The sequence below is a fragment of the Poecilia formosa genome, unplaced genomic scaffold (genome assembly GCF_000485575.1).
Source record: "Poecilia formosa unplaced genomic scaffold, Poecilia_formosa-5.1.2 Scaffold19, whole genome shotgun sequence".
Taxonomy (NCBI): Eukaryota; Metazoa; Chordata; class Actinopteri; order Cyprinodontiformes; family Poeciliidae; genus Poecilia; species Poecilia formosa.
Window position 1 is genome coordinate 3,966,014 of NW_006799958.1, and position 20,259 is coordinate 3,986,272.

A 20,259-nucleotide genomic window follows, 5' to 3' on the forward strand; every position below is an offset into this window, starting at 1 on the left:
GGCCAACCCCATCCGTGCATGACAGGCCTTTACCACGCTGACCGACTTGTTCGCCATTGGGTGGGCGGTGTTTCATTGCGCATTTGTGCACACCATTGCCCAGCAGGCCATTCGCCGGAGTGGCTCAGTGCTGCATTAATGGGGATGTAGGCCTACCCATCCACTCACATCCATGTAGCAGAGGAGGCATCCGATGGAGGGAACCTGGTTCTCCTGCAACCCAGATTCCCATCAGGGAGGAGCAGCTTCTGGATTCTGATGTTGGCTGATAGAAATGAGGGGAAGGAAGTCAGATCTGACTGAGTTTCTGTTGGACAGCTGGGTGCTTAAAGAAATCTGCTTTACACTTCTGAATGCGATTGAGTGATTTCTGTATTTTATTTAACAATAACAGCTACGGAGGGATCGTTTAGCTTTTTGTAACATCTGGAAAGATGTCAGGAGATTATATCTACAGCATTCACGAAAAACAAGCCTGTGATTTATTTGATAGGCTGTACATCGGAGCTCTGTGAATTAAAGAAGGCAAATAAGTCAGAGAATTGTGGATTTATCACATCTGATGTCATCATCTAAGCAGCTTCCAGTTATGTCACTATATATGTATGTGTCTGGTGTTTCTGTGGGGAACTGGTCAGCTGGCATAAACACTTTTTCTTTGATCACAAGGCTTGCAAAATGTGGAACTTTGTGGTCTCACAGCAGGTTTTGATGTTCAGTTCCCTTTTTTTTTCTTGAAATCCGATTTTTTTATTTTTATGCTTTGTGTGGTTGTTTATAATACTTTTAAATAAGAGTTCTGCTCAAACATCCACGACATGCATGCGCAAAAGAAAAACATAGACGTCACACAACAGCGCACCGTTTACAGAAGTAATAATGGATACCGCCGTCTACAGATCGATTTTTAAAGCTGTCGAACCGCCTGCTTCAGCCACTGTTTGTTTGGATTCATCACGTTCGCGCATGTCTCATGTCAAAGACGAAAAAGTTGGATAAAATGCGACCTGACCGTTCTGACTGCAGACGCTTTGAAAAGCATTGGACACGCTGATGTTTTTTTGGGTGAAAAGATTGGAGTCCTTTCAGACCGCCATGAAAAAGTTGGATATTTGTTTGCTGCGTAAATGTCAGCTATGACATTTGGCATGCTTTATTCAACAAATATTGCACTCCAGATGGTTCTTTTTGATAGCGATGTTGCAGCCTTCATGTATCACTCGGTTGATTATGTTGTAAAGCACACGATATTTGGTGTGGTACAAGCTACATGGTAATTGTCTTGTAAAAAAAATGACATATGATTCAGAATGAACAGCAAGGAATTTTCAGTAAATTGTTACAAAATGTATTTATTTATATTATGAACAGACAGTGCATTAACATTGGTATCAGAGGATGTGAGTAATTCTTTTTTAACCTGTCCGTATCGGTCCGATTCGTATAACTGGACCAATATCATGAACTGATATTTATTTTGATCTTGCTGACATTTGTGTTTGGTATGAGGAGTGGCATGTAGTTTTCTTGGAACGTGTGACAGTGGTAGTGAAATATGTATAGTATTGATTATTGGTATAGCAAGATTAATACTGCGTATTGAAATCTGTCCAAATTTCCAGATGGTTACATCCCTAATTTGTATGAATCCAGTTTAGAACAACAGGAGATTGGTCTAGATAAGGTACAACATTTTAGACTTCAGTTCAAACTCGACTGAAATCAGTCAATCAATCAATCAATCATAAAATGTCAATTCAGTGCCATAAAGTTCAGTCCAACTCAATTATAACATCCAGTTGATCACGTGACGTTCAAAAGAAAGAGCCCATTTGATTACAGTGAGTTGTTTACTTTGCAGCAATTCCCCATCCTGAGCAAGCATGTGGTGACAGCGGACAGAAAAAGCTCCCCTTTAACTGGGAGAAGTCAGTCTGTGAGATGAACAGGAATGATACATTAAAACAATGAAGGTACTTCCTATTGGAAAGAAAAACAGGCAGAGTTCAAAAAGATAGTGGCAGAAATGGCTCTGTCAATGACGTGTCCCAGGAAAGGAGAAGAAAATAAGATAATGGTAACATTTTGACAATGTTGACTTTTTCTTCTCTATTTTTGGCATCAGTAGTGAATAGGATAGGTTAGGGTGTGATTCTGTTTACGCTGCGGTCTTGTTTATCATTTATCGTAATAAATGTCTTATCATAATAAGAATTTCGATTTATCATCACCATCATGATCAATTCCAATTAATGTTTAAACCCCCTTAAAACTGTCTGCATTGTTGGGATTGTTGGATTCACCATTTCTTCAATAAATGGCTATGAATTTGAAAATATGATTGAATGCAGTTGCTGTGTGCAGTTTACTGATATAAATCACGCGTCTTTATGTGGCTAGTGTCCTAAAGAAGCGTTTTACTAATGGGGATGTTTTTCAAGAGCAGTATTTATGTATGGAGATACATATATAAGTGGCCACAGACATACAGTTACAAAAAAACTAAGTAATCGTCTTATAGACGGTTTTATCGTTATCACAACACTGCCACAAAATATCGTGATAAATATTGCGATAAAACTTCAAGTCTGCATTGCCCAGCCATGGGGACCTCTCTGTGTCTCTTGCCTGACTCTACAACACAGCACAGTCTGTTGGTGGAAAAACTGGAGCTGCTGCAGCAGAACTGGGTCGGAAAATGTGGGATCTTCCAACCCAATTAAAATTGTTTCTGTTACTCAGCGGAATAAATATGCAGGACCCTTTCTGAAACTGCTGCCTGTGGGGCAGCTCTCTCTCGCGCACGTCGGGTCCAGCACCCGTACCGTATGGCGTCGGGAGCCGTGAAAGGATCCCGAGATCCATCGGGTCTCCGCTTCTGAGGGGGTACACAGCACGAGCAGTAAGTGAAATCGCTTTGAGTCCGACTTCAATTTGGTGCTTTTATGGAAGGTGAAGCCGACCCCAGAGGGGAGTACTTGTGGTTGCCCGCTCTGCTGTTGCACCATAATTTGAACAATGAAGCCCTCTTCCTAATTAGGCACAGTGGATTCATTGGGTTATAATTTTTTGCTGCTTTGGGAGCCAACATCCCCCTCCCCTCTCTCTTGCCCTCCCCGAGACGTTGACCTGCTCTGTGGAGTTGTTTTCCTCTTCTTGCGACTGGGGGCGGGGGCCCGGCAGCGGCAGTAAACGTTTCATTAAAACCGAGTGTTTGTGGAAATGCTCAGACGCACTGGAACACAAACCAAACGTGACATTTTGGGTTTAGTTCCCCAGGATTTAGTGAATCATACCCACGTCTGCCACGTGGGTCCTGACTGAATCTGACCCAGTAGCTTGCATGCGAGTGCGTGTCTTTATGTGTTTTGGTTCGCATAAGTGAGCTTGATCCCCAACACTTGGCAATTTGCTGCGCCTTCTTGACCAGCGAATGGCTAAGGAGGGTGACCGACGGAGGTGTTGCAGCTGTGTGCGCCAGCAGCAGCTGTTGGGATAGAAAAATAACACAGAACGTGACATTAGGGGAGGAGGAAGCAGCACACCAGAAAAAGGAGCTCTCAAGTTAGCTGTGTGGAAAAAAAAAATAAAGACTGGAAAAAGCATTGATGAGTTTGTTATTGCACTGTTTTTATTGGTCTCTTGCAAAGAGGTATTTGGTTATTAAATACAGTGCCTTGCAGACATATTCACACTCAGCCCTGTCACAATAACAAAATTGTGCTGGACGATAAATCACCCCAGAAATTATTGCGATGAACGATAAGATTGTTGTTTTTAGACATTTTTCAACTGATAATACTATAATGACGCAAGTTAATCCTCTCCAAGACTAGTAAACTTGAATTGAAAACTCCACACTGGGAGACATTAAATATCCAAAATAAAATACAACAATTAAAAACAAGAAATACAAAGGAGCTAAAAACCACACACACACACACACACACAAAAAAATAAAATAAAAATCCTGCTTGCACATCACTATAAGCAATGCACTGGACACAGCAAACATGTTGTAAAAGGTGCCCTGGTGAAAAGTGAAGTTTTTTTGTTCTGATTTGCAAACAATAGCTGCAGGGGAAAAGCAACAAATGAATCCCTCTGAACTCAGCATGGTGGCAGCATCATGGTGTGGGGAAGCTGTTCTCCAGCAGGTCAGCAGAGTTCATTGGAGGATAGATGGAGCTTAATTCAGGAGAATCTGCTGCAAGACAAAAAACAACATACAAAAGCATATTCATATGTTTAGAATGGCCTAGTCAAAGTCCAGATCTAAATCCACCTGAGAATCTCTTGCAAATACTTCCTTCCAGTCTGTCCGTAAAATCCTCCCACTCACCACAAACACATGCTGAAGGTATGATGGGAAATGTGTTTAGAAAAACAAGCACTGAGTGTAAATGTGTGCACAATGTGCTGAGTTTGTCTGCAGTGTAGAGAACTTTACCGTTACAGAACAGGAATCCAACAAGAACAGATGATTCAAATGGCTTTACAAGCAAGTAAGGAAGTTAGATATTTCATGTTTTTGTTTTGAAGTAATGGAAAAATTAAATCTCCAAAACGAGAGAAACTGGATTTTAAAAAGCCTCTGGGGGTAAGACCACACTCAGCTGGTGAGTCTGGAAATCCCCCTTTCTGAGGAAATGGTTTAACCCGTTTAGAACCGGCTGAATTAAAGACTTACTCTGCCTCTTCCCCCCCCACCACCCCGACTTCGCCGCTCCTCTAATCGCTTCAAGCTCGCAGGGACATATTTCCTTTAAGTTCACGGAAGGTCGAGGAAGCGCGAACGGATTCCAACTATTTTGTTTTTCTTCCCCCATGAAAAGTGGGCCAGAGGACCGGCGCTTGATGCAGCGAGTGTGTGGATGTCTGTGGGGGAAGCAGTGAAACGGAGGAAGTCATCAGTGCAGCGAGGAGAAGCTGGTGGCTTTGGTGCGATGGTTAGATTAGAAAACCACAGCCCTGTTCCTGTCGCCCCTGCCATGTAGTGGCATAAATAACTGCTCCGTTTGTGAGAACCTCGAGAAGTCCAGCTGAGATTTGGGATTTAAAAAAACAAAACAGAGTTAAGATGATGGGAATGTTCAGACGTTTCGGTGTTGTTACAGATCCACTCCATCAGTTTGTCCAACAAAACTCCCAAAGTTTTCATTTGAACTAATGAACATAGACAAATATATAAACAGAGTCTGTTGTAAGCTTTCTGGACTATATAGTTTGCTTATATTAAAGCTACTTGCCAGACATTTTGGTAAAATCGATCAAACTCACTTGCAATATATTTAATCACCTACAGAATGATATTTCGTCGTCAGATTTTCAATTCCTTTTCTGATTTAGCTGTAGATTATTATTTAATCAATACAAAATCTACAAAAGCGCCCATACCTCTGATGACATCACGAAAGGCATAAAGTAACAATTTTGAAGTCTTTTTGTCAGTTTTCCCTCTCCATTTGCTTGGTTTTATTCAAACATACACTTTACATGTTTGTCAGAGTTCATGGAAATGGTTTGCAGATGTAGACTGGAAGGATCATAACCCTATTTATAAATAGATAATAAGGAAAACATGGGCATTACTGCAGCAACAGACTAAAAAACAGCTTATTTCCCCCTGTAGTTACATTAACACTTAATACAAGTGATGATGTTCAGTAATATTATGTGCAGTCGTGTAATTGCTGAGCTTCATTTTGTTGTCTTTTTAATACACTTAAATTTGACAGTAAAGGCAATTTAGAGATGAAATAAACAGCGTAACTCATTAGGAGTTATACAGGTGGTAAAAGTGCAAAAATAAAAAATCTTTAAATTCAATTCTTTCTCAGTTTGTCTGCTGAAAGCCTGATGGATAAATATCGAGATCCCATTTTATGTCTAATATGTTAAAGGCAATCTTTAAAAAAAAAACAAGATGATGCTTGTCCATCAGATGTTATGATTTAAAAACCGCCACGTGAACAAGTCCGTCGTAATAAATTTCATCTGCAGAAATGTACAATAAAACTCTCTAACTTTAGTCATTACTAGGACAAACTGTCCACATTAGGGCTGTAATTTGCAATGAAGCAGTCTGTACTACTATGTTATTCATAACTCAAGCGTCCCCTGATGTGGTGCGCTTCACCACATCAGGGAAACTCCGTTGTCAGACGTTATGCATCGTAGGTGAAAGGTCCATGTGTGCTGAACATCAGTAATTGCCCCCAGCGTGCGCTCTGAGGTTCGTATTTGTGTTGAATGGAGTGGGTGGCAGGAGGATTTTCTTCAACAGCTGCAGACAGGAAACGGTTGCCTCATTAATGTAACGATTCACGCATAGGCTACAACTAAAGCTGAGGACGTCAAAACAAGTCAAACTAGGTATGACAAAGCAATTGGGGCAACTGGAAGTGGGAGGTATGAATTTTATTTACGGTTTTGGTACAGATAACGCGCGGTCTCTCGAGTCGGTTTCACTTCCTCTGCACCTCTTTATCTGACAGGAAAGATGCTTGTTTTTGCTCTCCGCGTCGCTGATAAAGTGAGTCTGGGTGTGGCTTTCCCCCAGCCGGCCGTCAGCCAAGCAGAGCCCCGTTAATGCGCAGGAGATCCTGCACACAGACATCATGGGTCTGAGTGTTCATCCTCGGAGGTTTGGTGTTTTTAGCCTCCAGGGACTCCATTTAGAGCCACACACGCAGTTTAGTTGTTCTGTATTTTTAATGTGTTAAATGCTTTCACTCGATATGTTGCCAGATTTATGCCACCTTCATGAATCATATAGGATTCTCCCTAGATTAGGCCTGTTATTTCCAGTATTTAAAAAGAGAAATAAATGTAATCTTAAGTATTATTATCCTGTCTTTATCTAAGCTAGGCCAGCTAGATAAATGTTGATTACATCTGTCGCCATGGCTACAAAACTAGCAAAGCCACTAAATAGTAATTATTTCCTTTCATTTAAAACAGAGTGAGGAAGAAAAGCCCCATAAGGTCAATAAGCGTAGGCCGTTATCTTTGTTGAAAACTGAGAAGGTAACTCTTGCATTTATAGTAATGTTAACTGAACATGAAATATTTTTTACATTTGCATTGAGCACAATTTTCTCATGGTTTTCTTTCTGCTCTTTTATCGCAATCCTCCCATCCGTCGCCGTCAGCTTAAGCACATCGGTCACTAAAATCTATTCTAAGTGTTGACATCAGGGTAAATCCATCCAGCTGATTGAAAAGGCTTTCTGCATGCAGAGGGGGAATGTGGGGCACTTGAAATGCAGAATCCAAAGCAGCAGTCGTTGCAATGAATACAGTGTGTAGCTGTAGCTCTTTATGTTCAAATATTGTGTTAGCACATTTTCTTGAAAGTATCAAGGGGATTGTGGATAGAAGGAAAAGGGAGGAGTAGATTTTAGCCAAAAAATATGCAGAAATTTTGAGATAAAAACGTGGATGAGTCAAAACGAATTGAGGGAAAAAAACTTAAATTTTGAGATTAATCTCAGAATTTTTCTAGAAAAAACTTGGACATTTCCAAAAAGTGAACATGTTTTTTAAGATTAATTTAGGATTTTTTTGTTTTAATTTCCATGTTTTTTTTTTGTTTTGTTTTTTAAATAAAGTTTCTGCTATTAATTGCTAAATTTCTGAGTTTTTGTGTGCAAGTTTTTGACTTTTGCAGCTCAGAACTTTTCTGTTTTTTTTCTGGAACATTTCTGGGATCATTTTCTTGATTTATGAGTTTTTTTGGCTGGAATTTACTCCTTTTTTCTCACTACAATATCCTTAATATACCGTCATTAAATAGAATAAACATAAATTCACAAAGATTTTAGGTGGTTTTTGTGAAAGATTTTAAATTTTCCGCTTTTCATTTGGAAACGGGTATAGGAACCCAGTTTCAGCATGGCCAGCTAGCTGGGCTATCTGCTCAGGCAGCTAATGCTTCTTTTTTAAATCTATATTATGCCTGCTTTTGTAATGAATGCTTTTCATAAAATCCGCAATAAAACCAAGACAAAATACAGCAATAATAAGAACATCACATAAAATACACCAACATAGATATAAAAAGAGAGAAACAAACCCTTACACCTAGTTCAGTTAAACAGCTCTGAGTCTGGATTTTAAGTGGAAGATGGTGAAGGTCCATGAGAACCGGGGAAATGTAAGCAGGAAATGGGGTCTTGGAAAGCGGTCTCACAGCTGAGTTCTGCTGTAGGCAGGACGCTGAGCCACGGCTTAGGCAGAAATAAACGGAGGCAGGTCAAAACAAAGGCGTGTTTGCTCCAGTTTCCAGCTCCTCAAAAGATAGCGGGAGATGGTTTAGCTGTTTTTTTTTTGTTTTGTTTTTTTTTTAGTGAAAGTATCCAGACAGAACTGCAGCTGTAAATTGTTCTTCATATTTAATTTGATTGTAAAAGTTGAAATCTAGGTTTTTATCGGATGGCTTGATATTCTTAGCCAAAACTCGAAGAGATTAGACAATATCACTGGGAATTCCCTCAGCAGCAAAAATCTTTCATTATGGATTAAAATATCCTGCTACTAATCTCTGGTAAACATTTGTTCAAAGTATTCAGAATGTTTTTTTTTTTTTTTGTAACAGTAGCTGAAACATTGTCTATAGAAGCAGTTTGACCTTTTTACAGCTGTGTCAGTTTTTAAAAAATATTTAATCAAGTAAATTTGTAAAAAAAAATAAAAATTAAAAAATTACACAGTTGTCAATTAGTTGCACAAAAGAGAAATCTTATCGGAAACACATTTTCTTTCTCTGAGTTTTAAGTCGGAGGCTATTAATAGTGTGGCCGCGGCTCCGTAACGCGGAGGAACTGCAAACTTGTCAGGAGGAATGGACTCATGCAAAGCTGGCTCACCGGCCTTCCGGCTATTCAAACTGGAATGTTAGCCTTGCCTGTCGTGACCTTTCGCGGCGCAGGAAGTGAAGCACGGCCACGGCCGACCGTGACAGTAGCAGCAGTAAAGTGAGCGGCGTCACCACTCCAAACTTTTCTTTACGGTCCGACATGGAGTTATTACCGTGACCTTTCCAAACGGAGGAAGAGGAAGCTCTGCAGCTGATAGCGGCTACAGGAAGTCAACTCTGCATTGATTTGTGACTGGAAGGTTGTTTATGAGCTGATTCAGAATTTGGTGTAAAGTTGGACTCTCGCTTGTCTTTTGTTAAAATTGACAATTTTTTTTTATTTTAGTGCGATTTACTGCATGATTCTTTCTTTTTCTAACAAGGTAAATCTTTGTACTGTTGTTAATGAGTTTATTTGGAGTGACCAATTCTGCCTGCTGGCTATAGTTCATCTAAAAATAAGAGCGAGCCTCTGACATTATCTGGGTCACGTTCTATAATGCTCACTGCATGGACTGCTGCTGCTGCTGCTGCTGCTCTCTGGAAATATTTGCACATCAGCTGGAAGACTTCTGCAATTTTTTTTCTCTTGTTTTCTTCACAGATGGGATTTCATGGAAGCTGTTTTTTTTTGTTCTTTTCTAAGCACATTATTAACATTTTTTTATTTGATTCATAAGATGCAGGAGGCGTTTATGGTCAGTTATAAACGGTCAAAAAGAGGAGATATCTGTTGAAAATTGAGAAGAATTGCTGTGCAACTTGCTTATTAACTCAAGTCATAATTGACATCATTATCAAATAAATATAATTTAATGCTAATATGGAAGTTATTGCTGAAGATTTTACACATATTACAACAATACAGTTTGAAGTGTCAAACTGCTTATTAGGATAATAAAAGATGAAGCGTTTGAGCTGTTGCTTTATAAAATCTCACTTGATTTTAGCCACATGTAGCTGTTAGCTTATCTACATGGAGACAGAATTTACAGAAATGAAAAACTACGATATGTCACAATTACTGCATGTTTGTAATAGTTAATGTACAAAACCCCATATAAGGAGATAAATATGATTCATATAAAAAATTGTTTCAAAATATAACAAGCTTCATGAATGGAAGAAAATACAGATGAAACCAAATATTTACATTCACTGTATTGCAATTGCACTTTTATTCCTCTCATTGTCTGACAGGAAATCACATTTTTCCATTTCAAGATTATCAAAATTATTTCAATTTGCTTTAGGCCTGACATGGTAACATATTGTCCCAGAAGTTATTGCGATAAATGACAATATTGTTGTTTTGAGACCATTTTCAAGTAATATAATGGTAATGGCATAATAATGGAAGAACACATTCTCAAAGATCAATAAAACTTTAACTGGAAGACTTTTTAAATATTCAGAATAAATAAACAAAACGACAAATATATTGAATTATGAAATCTCTGTAAATAAAGTTATCCTCTGAAAAAAGGGGCTTGTTGAGAGCAAAGCACCAGACTGAAGACTTTTCTTTTTGGTATAAAGAGAGAGAAAAGAGAAAAACTATAAATCACACAAATGGAAATTATTGATCTCGTTTTAATTGATTTATTACAACAGGCCTAATTTGTTTAATATCACAACAATTGTTTTATTCTTTGAAACAGTCTTTAGATTCAGAAGTTTACCCACATCTGCCTATCTAGTATTTGGTGAAATTACCTTTTAAACTAAACCAACCTTCCAGGAAACTCCTCACAACGGTTTGCTGTAAAAACGTCCCATTCCTCCTGAACTGCTGTTGCGTGTGTGACGGCCGCTCCTAAACATCGACTTTGTTGTTCCGCCAACATCATCTCAAGAATCTGCTGAGACCCTCGTCTCGACAGATGACAAATTTTACGTCACACGGGCTTAGCTTGTTCAGCTGCAGAAGATTAGTCCGACAAAGGTTTTGCTGAAGAGCAAAAGAGCAAAAGTTTTTCTTTTAAATCTTCAAGCAACAAAAAAAAAAGAAAACTTTCAGCCATTAGTGGTTCATAGCCAAGAGGACTGCATTTACGAGTAGACAGATGTCAGAACTAAACAACGGCTGGAAGATGAAATTGAAACTAGGGGTGGGTTGAGGAGGAATTAGAGGAGAAGCGCAGAGGAAGGTCATTAGAGTCGGAGCATCCTTCCCTCTCAGGCCTTGTCGTGTGTTGCTGGGATAAGGATAAAGGGACGGAGGGTGAAAGTCGGAGGGAGTGCTGTGATGGAAGCCAGTCCACCATGGTGACTGTAATCCTTCAGAATGAGATGGCACTTTCTGTAAGCAGAAGGAGGGAATTAGGGTTAGGATGGATCCAGTTCAAGAGAAAAACGTAAAAAAAAAAAAGACTGAACTTCTGTGACCAATTTTTCTTTTTACGTGTTAATGAGTGTTCTCACTTTTTGATCTGCATGTGTGCGACTTTGTGAAGAATTGTTGCTAGCGTGGGAGTAGTTTTAAACTCTGAAGTGATGCTGATGGAGGTGCACAACAGGAAGGACAACATGCTATAATAAATAATATTGGTGAAAGTCACGATTACGACTTTCACCAAGCTTTTCAACACAGCTGAAAAGTGTTGCTTTGTTCCTGGTTTGGGTTCCTTCCAAACATAAATGCCAGACATGAGGTAGTCTATCCAGTTTCTAGAAAAAATTTTTATTACTTTTGTTTCACATTTTTATTGAAAAGTTGCCTGTTTTTTTTCTTCTTACTCTTGTAAAACATTTAAATGGACTGCAATCAGTGTTTAATAAGGCATTTCTTCACAGTATGCGTATTATGTGCAGCGATGCTTTGACAACAATAAAATTGCGATATACTGTGCAGCCCTAGATGCTAGTTATTTTAGCTTACGCTCTTTTTTGTAGCGATACCTAAAACTCACTAGATGAGACAGAACACAGAGCTCACAAGGACAAAATGGGACATTTTAATGTTACTTTTAAGAAAACTTGAAAGATCAAACTTAAGATGCAAAAAGGCCCCTATTCTACATTTTTATTCATTTTCCCACAAACTCAACAAATGGTTGTCTTTTTTCTGATTTCTCAAATCTCTTCACACCATTTAAGGTCAGCAGCACAAGATCTTTAATTTCCTAGTTGCCATTGATAGCGTGCGCTGTGATTAGCTTAGCGTACCCCTAGACATCCAGCTATCGGTTGTGATTTCTGCCTCCTTCAGCCTCATCTTGTAGTGCTTCCACATTATTTGAGTCTGTTTTGTCACTTTGTCAACTTTTACAATTCCTTCTGGAAACCCAAAATGTTGCCACACAAGTCATTTAGAAGTAGTTCGGCCATCTTCTGTTCCAACACCGTGAAGCCATGCTAACTGCCACTAGCTAGCGCTCGCGAGATAGCAGTCATCTCAACGGACTTGTTAAACATTGTGAAGTTTTAATATCGCAACAAACATCTTTTATTACCGGCTCTTGTTACACAACTATTATTTATATTACAAACAAAATCTTTTATTTTCTCTGTGTATTCAAGCCAGTTAGTTATTTATGAAAGTTTTTAAGAGGAAGCAGTTAAATGAAGCGTTAATACTGAAGTAATGCCTAAAGTAGCATTTATTAGTGGCAGTGTAAAAGCTTTTCTAGTTCCATGTTCTGATTTGTGAGGATTTGCTTTTTTGTATTTAAAATCAATAATTGAAATAAAAGAAATACAGAACCCAACTCTATTTTTTCCCTTTTACTTTTCAAAAAAGAAGCCAGTCTGATTCGGTCTGGTTTTCTACAAGGTTTGCACATCAAAATGTTTAGCTCATTAATCTTTAAAACATCTCCCTAAAGTTTATGTTTTGCTGAAAAACGGACTTCTTAAACATGAGCAACGTAGGGCTAGTTGTTGGGGTTATATAATTGGTTTTTACTAATGAATGGACCTGCTAGGAATAATCAGTCAGTACTCTCTTTAAGTTGTAGTTATAAATCTTACATCAGGCTTCTATCTAAGGGAGAACTACATTACATCTAATCTGAAAGGGACTTAAAGTACACGTATGCTGTATGTTTTATTAATGCTAACAATCTGAAGAGTTCGCGCTGTCTTTCCAGAAACGCTAGCATGCTAAAGTTTGTAGATTTTCAGTTAAACGCTTCAGATGTAAGATGTAAGACGGTCTTTGTCCCCGCTGACATGTGAATATGAATCCATGCCTCTCGGTTCATAAACCTGTCGCTCCTTTTCGTTTCGTGCCTGCTGGCTGTGTAGAGATGGTTATATAATACAGTGTACTGCAATGGTAACGTGGTGAAGGGATGGACGCTTGCAGACAGTGTGACCAGATGGCTTGTTGAGCGTATTAGCTTCGTCTCTGTGAGTCGAGGCAGAGTGGATGGCCACAGAACGAACGCAGACGAATTTAGGTAGGGTTCACAAAATGTGGACGAAGCAGCAATGACTGCTTGAGCTATTCTGAATCAACTTTTATCAATATCCTCTTTTTTTCCCCCCACACAGCAATCAGTTTAGCTTTAAGTTTCAGTTTGATGTACCACTCTGCTGAACAAGTGATTTCTTAGTTCTTTTTTTACTATCATTTATCATCTTCCTTCTGCTTACTGTCAACAGAAAACCGGATGTACAGGGTGGCATTATCAGAAATGTTTCTTGTTTTCTGCCTGAAAGCTATTAACTTTAGCAGAAGCGGCGGAAATGTCGCCGTCTCAACATTTGTGTGTGAAATAGTTAACCAAAAGCATAATCATTTGTTTACTAGAATGAGGATAAGATATAGTTTTTACAATATTTCTGGCACAACTGTAAAAACCTTGTTTTTTCACAAATAAATGTTTCACAAATCAACAACCTTATTTTATTTTTTTAAAGTGCAATCAGTGTAGAATCTTCCAGTCCAATTTCACTAATCCACATACTTTGTTTTTCATGCATGGACTAGTAAATACTCGCTTTCACTAAATATACACAGATGTTGTAACAATGGTCTGACTTCAATACACATTTAATTTAAAAGTATTAATCTATTTCTCCTTCGCAATCATAACAAACATAGACTGGAGATATTGAGGTGACTACAGGTGATCGAATGAAGTCCAGACTTTGCTAAAAAACTGTCTAAAGCCCTTTGTTTTAGTGTCATACCTAAATACTAAATTTAGTTGATCCGTGTTTGCAAATAATTTGAATCTCTTCTGTCTTTATAATTGTTTTTTCCTTGACTAAGTCGTCAAAATGAGTCAATTTAAACTGTTTAATAGTGGTGGCTTCTCCGATGCTAGCGGGAAAACATTGTTGCTCCGTATTAGCTGACCCAAGAACATCTTCCTGTATTACATCAACATAATAATCTCTGTCCATTTCTTTTTACATTGGGCGAGTGGAATGTCTGAATTTTAAGTTGGTCACATGAAACCCTAAGGTCAGAATTGTGAATAGCAATGTCGGAGGCTCCTCCAACCCCAATTTCAGATGCAATAACGTTGTTGCATGTGTAAAATGTCATGAAATTTGAAGGCCAATTTCATTTCCAGATTCAAAATCTGACTTCTTTGACCACTACAGTGAAGCAATAGATTTATAGAGCTATGGTTAAATTATTCATCTTGATATCTTGGGCTTCTTTAATCTTACTCGTGTTGACAGCTACTGAGTCATGCTTCACTTTGACAAGAGATATCGTGGCAATTTAATATTGCAAGCTCTCATGCCACATAATCTCATTACATCCCTAGTAGGAATTATTTAAATCTCCCAATGTCACTTAACAAAATTACCGAGCCTATTTTTTTTTTTTTTTNTTTTTTATGAACACAGCAATCTTGTAATTTCTTTTTCCGTGTGGATGTGCATAACTGCTGAAGACTCTTGCTAACACTCGTATTTCCAGGGTTGGATTATCGGTCACGTGTTTCCAGCAGCTCTAGATGAGTTTCAAGCCTCTCTTTCTGCTTCTTCCCAGCGCTCATCATGTATTGATTTTCCACAGCAGCCGCTCACATCTCGTATAAAAGCCTCTTCATGCTCTTATCTGTGACCTCCTGCTGCCTGATAAACTAACTAAAAGCCTCTCTGTTTAGATCCAACATGGCCGCCACTTTGGCTGGGTGGCAGTCAGAAGGTTTTTTTCACTGAAAAACTTGCTTATGTACTCTATCTGCCTTGTATATTTTATATGAATAGACTATATAACAGTATTTGTACAATATCCTCTTACTCTATACCAATATGCTCCAAAGCTTTGAGGTTTGCTGAAGGGTAGTGTATGCAACATGGCCTAAAACATATTTTAAGGATTTCTATAGACTGGAAGCTTATATAATGTCTGAGTCATAATATTTCCTTACCCCTTTTTGAGTGAAAACAAATTGAATTTTATCACTTTGAAAACGTCGTGTTCCTTTCAATGTTGGCTTGTGAGTACAGATGCAAAGATCTGAAGTTTTGTGGTTGATTTTACAACCTGCGTTTTTGTAAAGCTTTGATACCAAGCTTGCTTTCCAGAACTGTAAGAGGAATATTCAAGAGTGTTTTTCTTAGCTTTTCTCTCATGATTAAATATTTATATTATGAGAGAGAGGCAGAGGCTACATCAATCTGTGTAAAGGAGATGAGTCACTGTAAGAAAGGGTTTATAAATAGGTTTTCAGGCTACCTCCACCATCCCCTCAATTTTTTATTTTTTTTTAAACAGATAAAGACATTTTAGAAAAAGGCGGGGCCTAAGAAGGTCATTTAACCTGTGGTTAGCGTATCTTATTACCGGTTAGCACAGTTAGCGTAGCCATCATTACTAAAAATGCAGCCTGTCTGTGTATTCCTGAGAGAACGTAGGCAATTGAGTGTCAAAAGACAAAAGGCCTCCAACCTTTAAAGACACAGAATTTGAAAGAGCAACTTTCCTGTTCTTTATTTAACCATTAGCAGGCAGCTTAGCTTCCTCTGGCTTCATTTAAAAAAATGCCCCACTGATGCTTGAAAATAGCTAGCCTTGTGTTTTCTTTTCTCAGTAATGGCATCCACACCAAAGAGTGTCGCTGTTGGCACCACCTGATAGAGATTAGGTTAGGTCTCTTAGTGCAATACTATTTTTAAGGTCACAAGTTTTACTGTACTTCTGCACCATAAACGTATCATGAAGCGACTTCAGTGCAGTTACCATTGATGAGTCATCTCTTGAACTTTAAAAAACAAACTGCCATGAAGAGCTTGGTCACATTTAAACTTCAGTGATTTAAAGCAGTTAACTATAAACTAAGTGTGTCATCATGGTGTTAGGGATGTTTTCTCTATTTTCAATTTAAGAGCAGCTAATTGAATTTTACATTTGTGGCTCTTGTTTGAAGGTGGCCCCTCTGTGCCTTGGATTAAAAGAAAAAAGTGTTGTACAAGATAAAAGCCTGACTGGTGTCCAAAGTTTTGGCTTATTGCAGAGTGTCTGGCCAAGACTCTTAATGACGGTTGTCAGCCTGTCTGAGCTCCTGTGGGTTGGCTGGACACGGTGGACGATTGCTGTGAGTGTGTGAGAAGTTGCTTCGTGGGGCGGGTTACTGTATGGGTGGCCATCTGGAGAGGAGAAGGGGAGGGGGTCTGTTTGTGCTGAGTGCAAGCTTAAGGGAAGTCTTAGGGAGCAGACAGCTGAGGCAGAAGTCACGGTTGGACGGCATCTTTGTTTTCGGGACAGGAGTTCGGTTCGGATTCGCTTTAATTTGTTTAAAGTTAGAAAAAAAACAAAAAACAAAACCAACCATCTGAGGTCTGCATTTGATGGGTGCTAAGGTGAAACGAGACCATCTAGTTGGATTATTGTCTCTGTTTGTGTGTCAGCACATGGTGTTAATGGTCTGAAACCTGCGCCTTTCCAGCTGCCGCCTTAAAATCCCTTAATTTCCTTTTTAACTGTTTGGGAATGAATAGATTTTTCCACACTCAGGGATCACCTTTCAGGGCATAAAGAGCAGTCATGGCGTCTCCTTTCATCCCCTTCTGACTGTCCTCTGTGTCTTTCTCCCCCCCCCCCACACACACACACACTTGTTTCCGTGGTCATAATAAATCCTATTTTGTTGTCCTGGAGCTCCGCGGCTTCGTTCAGCCCTGCATGCGGTGAAGGCAGCTGGCGGGTCCAACTGACGGCCTCATTAGCTTTTTGTTTTCATCTGCTTCAAAAACACTGAGCCGGTCTGAGCCCGTCACCTGACTGCAATCCTAGCCGTTCGATTGGACGGCTGAGTCAGCTGACCGCGAGCGTCGGCTGCGATTGGCTGGGAGTTCCTCAAAGCACTTCCTCCTGTAGCCGGGCAGACTGCGCACACTCCCATGAGGACCGAGGAGGGTTTGGAAACACGCACACACACACACACACACACACACACTCATGCATAGGATGAAATCGTGAGAGAGAGAGACACAGTTGTGGCCTGAAGTGCATTTTTGCGCAGGAATCATCTGTTTTTGTTATAAAAGCAGACTGTAGCCCAGTGGGAGAAACATAAGGGTCCATTTCTGTCAGGCAAAAAACACTTAAAAAAAATCATGAACAGGTTGAACCAATCTGCGTTTGTGATTGTGTGTCGAAAATAATGTCTTAATCGGTGTTGTCGTTTAGTTGAAGGGACTCTTTATATGACAGAGGAGGTTTTCTGAAACATACCGCAAATTCTTAACTTTGCTCCTCACTGTCATTAAATCTGGGTAGAAAACAAACAAACAAAAAACAATAATGGGATAAATGAAGCAGATGTTGTTGTGACTGTTTTTTTTTTAAATCCAGCAAATTTAAAGGACAAAGGATGATATGTAGAATAATTTAAGGAGTTGAAGAATCAGTTTCACCTTTTGAAATGAAAATTAGATTCTATTTACCTTCCAGCAATGCATCTGATCAGTTTATTTTTGTTTTCTTTAGTGATTATCTATCTAGCTCATGGATGCACAGCCAAATGTATTCGTAGCTCTCAAAGTTTTCCACATTTTACAAATCACATTCATAAATGTGGATATTTTTATGTGGAAGGTGGACAGAATACAACTCATGTTTTTTCTTTTTCTTTTTTTCCAAATAAAACAAGTGCGGAATGCATTTGCATTAAGTTCCCTTTTTATCAGACAGGCTGATACAACCCTACTAAATAAAATTAGTCAAAAGCTCTGTTCAGTCAGTCATAAATATGAAAAGAGTATGGCATGACTACAAACTTAACAAGATATGACCATCAGCCTTGACCAGGGATGTCCAATGCTGTTTGTGGCCCTCGGAAGGATTTTGCGAGGCCCTTGACCACAACTTAAGAATGGCATTTGTGATGCAAAATTCTTTGACTACTTTGCTTCATTCAAATATTGTTTGTGTAGCTTGTGGGGTAAAATGGATAAAAAAGAAAAAGATGTTAATCTATGGTAAATCAGGAGAGGAGACGCAGTTCAGGTGAAACCAACTGCTGGCAGGAGAATCTGGCATTTATGTTAAATAGCCAAGAAAATTACTTGCTGAAAAAGTACTGCTGTTTGGCACAAGTGATATAAGAGATGCAACAAACATGGAGGAAGGTTTTCTGGTCAAATGAGACCAGACTGAAATTCTATACGTGGTAGAAAACTAACATTACTCATCACTCTGAAACAGACTTCATATTTGCTAAAAAAAAAAAAAAAAAAAAAAAAAGATGCTTATTGATGATTCTTCTTCTGACAGCTCGTTGATGATAGGCCTCACTGTAACCGGTTGAAAGTTACATTTCCATGTAAGTACCGTCTCTGTGAAGTATTGTTTTTCCATGATTAGTTGTCTTCGGAGCTGTCAAGTTTTTAACATTTTTCCCCCATGATTACATCTATATTTGGTTTTGTGGGACCACAGTTATGAGAGCGTTTGAGCTTTGCAGCCGTGTCTTGACATGAGAAAAACGTATGAGAGGAGCAGGAAGCAGAGAGACCCACCCACCGCGCTTGCAGGGGCACATACTGCTGTTACAGCGCCTAATAAAAATCAGTCATCCTGACACCATCACGACTAATAAAACGGGGAGCTGTGGCGTTGTCTTGTTAGAAATGTCAAATAAATACTTTTGCAAATCTCAGGAAGTGTGTATTTGGGTCTAGAAAGCAATTATTTGATTAAAAGTGCTATTTACTGCTATGAAGGAGCTCCAGTATCACGAAGGTGCTAGCTAACTGTGTTAGCTAACATTCTCCAACGTTACCTTTGGAGAAACATTTCTGGGTTGTGGATGTGTGTGTGCGTGTGGCTTTTGAATGTGTTTGGCTGTGTCCTGATCATGCTGACAGCAACTGGTAGACAGGTCACTGCAGGGTCAGACACCCCTCCCCCCCACTTCTCCCCAGGCTTTAGCAGGTTGCTGTAGAGTCTGATTTGGAAAGTGCTTAGCAAGCAGAAGCTTAGCTTCAAAATAAGTGTAGTCTGTGGGTGATGCAGTAGGTAGGAGTCCCTAATGTTTTTAAGGGGATACAATTAAGCAGTAATAAGGGTTTTATGTTGTAAAGCTTGATTTTTACCGGTGTGTGTTATCCTGGATGTGCATGTTTTTATGACAGTATACATGTGGTAGTAATTTAGCATCTAACGCTAAAGGAGTGTATCAAACCAAACTACGCTACCCTTAAAGGATTCTTTTGCTGTTGCTTGAAGTACCCATGCCAATCCAGTAGATGGCAGACAAGAAAGAAAACTACGTTCATTGTAGAAGAATAAAAATGTTTGTGACGGTTTTAGGTGTATTCGCTAAAGGTTCTTTGCTGTTCAGGCTGCGCGTCCACACGAATTCGGAGTCCTGGAGAAACTAGAAATGCTAATTTTAGAAACCAGGTTCCAGAGTGGATGAGTTCAGTTTAAATTAAATAAAAAAAAATAAAATAAAATAAAAAAATCAGCAAAATTTTGAGCTCCATTTTGAACCAACTGTTTAATTCCATCACAGTTGCTAAGCGACAGGATTTATGCCGAGAGAGAGAGGGACGAATGTTTTAGATGTTTCCCTGCTTTAAAACACCTGATTCAGATGAATGCTGGTCAGCAAAGTCATGTTAATCAGCCATAAGCTGCGATTAGGTGTGCTGAAGCAGAGAAACATAAAACACTGGTTTGATATGATCTTTTTTGCCATTTCTAGCATCGTTTTGGACGGTTGCTAAGGGGCTGCAAATGGCTCCTAGAACTAGGTCGTTTACAACTGACAAATCACCACTAGAAATTCATCCAGAATAATAAATGTTTTACCTGATTTTATCTTTTTGACATCCTTTTGTATGCCTTCTCAGCCTTTTATCTTGTTCAGATCCACATGAGAAGGTTGTGACTTTATTGTTTTGCCATTGGTTGACCACAAGAATCCAGCTGAAAACAATTTAACAAGCTTGTGAAATGTGCGTGTGTTTTTTTAAAAAAT

The 20,259-nt window shown here is 39.0% G+C and overlaps 1 protein-coding gene across 9 annotated transcripts in view; it reads left to right on the plus strand.

The window, feature by feature from the left end:
- The window catches only part of LOC103134843 (mitogen-activated protein kinase kinase kinase kinase 4-like), a 91,952-nt gene that overhangs the window by 1,202 nt on the left and 70,491 nt on the right, over nucleotides 1-20,259 (plus strand). The window lies entirely within an intron of this gene.